Genomic DNA, 5,597 nt, shown 5'->3' with positions numbered 1-5,597 from the left:
CCAGAATTGGAGGTTGCAGTGAGCCGAGATCGTGCCACTGCACTCCAGCCTAGGCGACAGAGTGAGACTCTGTCTAAAAAAAGAAAACACACACACACACACACATTTGTTGATTTCAATATATCCTATAAATCTGATAGGTAGCAAAACCTTGGTTTCACCAGACATTGCCAGTTTGGGCACTAATGGCCTTGCATCAATGACCAAGATTTCACTGGGTCAAGGTCCCATGTGGACAGTTGTCATCTTTTTTAACCCTCTTAAGTTTGAGGAACTCCCCACCATATAAAGCAGAACCTACCTACCATATTTGAAATGAATAGCCCCGATACTTTCCCAGATCCTTTTGTGCTAAGACATGGGTCCCAGACCCTAAATTAGAATCCAAGGACAAGAAGAGCTGGTGGCTGTGCAGAGCCCTCCTGGGATGCAGGTAGCTAGGGCCACAGCCACCCTATGATGGAGGAGCTTGTGGCATCTGGGAGCCAACAGCATAAAATGTTCCATGAAAGAAGGATGACCAAACACATCAAATGTCTTAAACGAACCAGAGAAAGGGAGCAATGAAAACTGGCCATTGGCTGTGGAGACCACGGGCAGTGGAATCAGGGGCCGCTCTTTCTGATGGTATCTGTGTTCTCTGTGAACAGGGAAGTAAGTGGCGCCAGGGGATGTTGGAGGCTGGAGGAGAGAAGGTGTGTGGGCATCCACAAAAGGGGATCAGTACTGAGAAAGGTTGGCACTTTTTTGAGATTTCTTGAACATATGCAAATTTCCAAACATTGAAAAATTTCTGTAGCAGCAAGTCCCCATAACGTGTGTATTTGTTTCAGAGGACGCAAGAGTAAAAGCCAGATCAACTGTATTCTACAGCCAATGCTAGGGGTAGAACCTCCAGGCAGCTGGAAAGATGTACCAGGTCCCCAGAGTCTGTGGAGGGAATTACAGGATTGCTCCTGAAGACCCTGAGTGGGCAACAAGGACCGAGTGGCTGGTGGCACAGCGGGAACCTTGTGCTCCTCACAGTCCTACGCCCTCTTGTATGTGGTCTTTCTTCCATGAGGAAAATTGGACTTAAAGTGTTTGGATTTCACTGATGTAGATCTCCAATAAATGTTCTTTTTTTCCACTTTAATAGATCCCGGTAATTGCAAAAATCTAGTGGAGGTTATTTCTTGCACTCACTTCTGCTTTGACTGAATAATGTCTCCTTCCCCAGATGAGGACACGTTTTAAATGTGCTCCATCAGAGGCCTCTACTTTCCGCTTGGTTTAAATGCTTATCTTTGTGCTCCTAGTCTATGAGTGAATTGGAAGAAGTATATAAATATTTGAAATAGCTAAAAGCAGACTTCCCCTGTCAAAACAACTGCAGTTTACCTCGAAAAGTGAATCCCAAAGAACTTAAGAGGCTTCCCTTTCAGGCTTATACCCCAGATAACACTTCCAGCCTAATCTTTGGGCTTTCTAATTACTGACTTTCACTTGTTTTTTAATTTTAATTTTATTTTTTATTTTTTTATTTTTTTGAGATGTAGTCTCGCTCTGTCACCCAGGCTGGAGTGCAGTGGCATGATCTCGTCTCACTGCAACCTCTGCCTCCCGTTCTCAAGCAATTCTTGTGCTTCAGCCTCCTGAGTAGCTGGGATTACAGGTACACACCATCACACCAACTAATTTTTTGTAGAAACGGGGTTTCACTGTGTTCGAGACCAGGCTGGTCTCGAACTCCCGAGCTCAAGCAATCTGCCCATCTTGGCCCAAAGTGCTGGGATTACAGGCACGATCCATGACTTTCAATTTTAAATGAGTAAGAGATTCTCCACACGTGTTCCCTACAATGTTAAGTCTCTGTGGCAGACAGGGAGTTGTAAATGGAACTTACAAAGATGCAATCAAAATTATAAATTGTAAATTTAATTATATGTATATAATCTTATAAAATTATAAAACTAAATTATGCATTAAATTATAAATTGAGTCCATATATTTAATGCTACAAAAATTATAAATTGAATGTCAAGTATTACAATCCTATATTAAAGGGTTTTTACCCTATTCCTATTTACAAAAGGATATTTGACTACCTGACTTTCACTTATTTTCATGCCAATGTTAAACATAAATCTTACACCTGTGAAGATATAGACACAAGCAGTCCATATTCTAAGAGTGAAATACTGATTTGATTGTAGATGTGATGCTACACCACCGAGCGAGGAGGTTTTCATTGGCTGCAGTTACACTCTGGAATAGGACCGTAAGAGAATCCTCTAAATAGCTCATTCCTATTTTCCAAGCACACTAGTAAAAGCACTGTGGAGAACAACCGAACATCCTATAGGTCAGCCTTTGACCATAAATAAATAGGAGGTGATAAAAACAGGTAAATAAATAAGAACAAAGTCCAAGGTTCTTTGGGTGCTTATTATCTTTCACTACGTGTTGCATTTCTCACGACACATCCGCTGCTTTCCAAACCCTTCCCCTCTTGACTTTCTGTATCCCTTCATTTGTTCAACAGATCTTCACTGAGCGTCCACTATGCCCTCGGGTGTTGAGTTACATCCCACACATGAAGGTCCCTGTCCTCGTGAAGCATACGCTTGACGTTTGCTGTTTAAAAGTCTCCTTCTGCAGTAGTGCTGAAATTGACGAGAACGGTGGGCAGGAGCGGGCACGCTGAAGCCAGCGTCTGCTCGGCCTGCCTGGTCCTCGCCTGCCTGGCAACACCTGCCCTAGAGCCTTCCATCTGATGGCTGACCCTCATCGTTCCATCTTTGCCTCCTTAGTGAGGCTCCCCATTGCTACCCCAGGCACCCACAGTCTTCCCCTCCTCCTAAGCCCTATTGCCCTTACTGTTTTTCACAGCACACATAGGTTTGCACTGTACAATAGAAATCACTTTGACTGAGGAGAGTTTATTGACTGTCTCTCCGTCGAAGCTTCCATGGAGACTCCTCAGTCTTCCTTGTCCTACCTCCACCTCATCTGTTCCCTTGGGTGTCATGCTCAGTTCTTTTCAGTAATGACTTAGGCCTGCTATTGGTCAGACGCTGAGGATACAATGATGAAATAAGCCTTGGTCCCCGTCCTCAGGGAGCTTATAATGTGTCAGAGGAGGCAGGCATGTAAGCATTTTCACAGCTCAGTCCTCTGCTATGAGCTATGTTCAAGAAGTACATGGATTTATTCGAATTCCTAGGAGATCACAGGCAGACCACTCAGCCCTGACTTCAGCCTACAGAAGACCTCTTGTTGACCACAAATTCAAGGATTCATTGGCCTAAGATGATATTGAAGGATGAGTAAGAGGTTAGCTAAAAAGAGGGACAAGGGGGATAGTAGAACATGGGTTACAATGGCAGAGCCAGTCAACCCTCCCCACTCCCAGGTAGGTGTCCTCTTGACCCAAGCATATATGGTCCTTGGTGGCTGCACCTCTTGATGACTACCCAGAGCCCCTGGAACAAAATCCGAGCCCCTGACCTGCACACCTGCCCCTCCTTCCTGTGTGTCCTGCTCTCCGGGGTGATGGAGACATTTCTGTCTTTACCATGAACCCTTTTCTCAGGAAGACAAAATTAAATCATAAAGCTATGATAATATGATTTGTAATGAGCAAATGCTCTAATGTTTAAACGGGAAGAAGATGGTGATAGGCAACTAAACAGTGAGGCAGGGAAAAGAGGGGTACTGCCATGGCGCTCTCATTGCACCTGACCCTTTCCCCAAAGGTCTGGGAAAAGAGCTCCATGCAACTGGCATGAGATAATATTTGTATTTTCATGAGTCACAAAACTGCCAGACACAGACCTGTTTTCTGAGCTACAGACTCCTGAACCCAGCTTCCTACTAACCATCTCACCCTGCCTTTCCACAGTGCCTTTAATCCTTCCCATGAAAAGCAGAACCCATAATCTCCCACACATATACCCGACCCCTGCAGCTTTATTTCTCAGCTTGGTTAATGACACTGTGGTCCCAGCTGGCAATCCAAGAGATATCAGAAATGCCTATTTCTGCTGCACCCTCACATTGAACTGTTCCTTAAGACCTTTTGATTCTCCCCACTACAACCGTCTCTACTCCTTCCCCTACTTGACATCCCAGCATGAAATGTTTGCTGTTTTATCACTGCCTGAGCAATTGCAAAAGCTTCGTCATTGGAACCTGCTGTCTCATGCTGGATCCTCGCTCTCCTCCTTTCCCTAAAGCAGAGCTTTGCTAGAACCTGTGAGCAGGTAGCCGACCTGGGAACAACTCAAAGCGGCAGGAATGAAGGAGCCCAATGAATAATGGGAGGAGCAAAACCAACATAAACATGAATTACTGAGATCACCTCTGTAGGCAACTGGGGCTCGGTGCCACCACTTGGGCACATGCAGATTGCCTCTCTGAATGGACCAGGAGAAGCGTGTGGCCACTGGCTCCATCCCTCCCTATGTGAGGGAATCCCCTGAAAGGGTTAAATCTCCTGCACTTTGGAGCTGGGTGGTTCTGAGCTGGGCACAACCAACCTGGAGTCAGCGGCTCTGGAGAATACCTAGAGCAGGGTGCAGAAGGTGTGAGGCGTACTCTTGGGAAAAAAGCTTTAGTGCCAGGTGCATCCAAGCCACAGGAAAGTGCTCACTGCCCTGAGTGAGGTGAGGGGGTGTGGCGCAAGGCTCCAGAGGCATCTGACACCCGATAACCCAAATCTGCCCTCATTCCAAAAGGTCTTTCTAAAGTATGTCTGATTATGTAACCTCCTGCTTAAAATCCTCCAGCTCCCGGAGGCTTACAGTGCAGCACCTGCTCCCAGTAGAATACAGTCTGCACCATCTGGCCACCACCACCTTCTTACAGTGCAGCACCTGCTCCCAGTAGAATACAGTCTGCACCATCTGGCCACCACCACCTTCTGACCTCGTCTCCCATCTACCTATCCCCACCAACACATCAGAGCGCCTGCAGCAACCTGGACTAGTCATGATTTTGTCATTCACTTGTTATTTTTTATTTTGAGATGGAGTCTTGCCCTTGTTGCCCAGGCTGGAGTGTCGTGGCGCGATCTCAGCTCACTGCAACCTCTGCCTCCTGGGTTTAAGTGATTCCCCTGCCTCAGCCTCCCAAGTAGCTGGGACTACAGGCACCCACCACCACACCCAGCTAATTTTTGTATTTTTAGTAGAGACCGGGGTTTCACCATATTGGCCAGGCTGGTCTCGAACTCCTGACCTCTGGTGATCCACCCACCTTGGCCTCCCAAAGTGCTGGGATTACAGGCATGAGCCACAGCCTGGCCTCATTCCTTTGCTTTTGTTAATCTCTTTATCTTGAATGTGCCTCCCCTTCCACCTGGTGAATTCTTACTTATCACCTAAAACTCAACCCAACTACCATTTCTCCTGTAGAGCCCTCCTGACTCCTACCACATGCCCCCATCTGGCCTACAGAAGGGGAGAGCAAAAGCACCCCTCTCTTGTTCCTAAACCCAGTCATCACAGGCCATGTCATGGGTGGAATGGTGTAGCCGGCCTGTCCATTTTCTTGTATTACATGCCGCCTCTCTCCCCACTATCTTATGAGACCCTTCAGGGCAGAAACTCTTCTGT

This window comes from Nomascus leucogenys, chromosome 5 (assembly GCF_006542625.1).
Source record: "Nomascus leucogenys isolate Asia chromosome 5, Asia_NLE_v1, whole genome shotgun sequence".
Taxonomy (NCBI): Eukaryota; Metazoa; Chordata; class Mammalia; order Primates; family Hylobatidae; genus Nomascus; species Nomascus leucogenys.
This window is presented reverse-complemented; position numbering follows the sequence as displayed.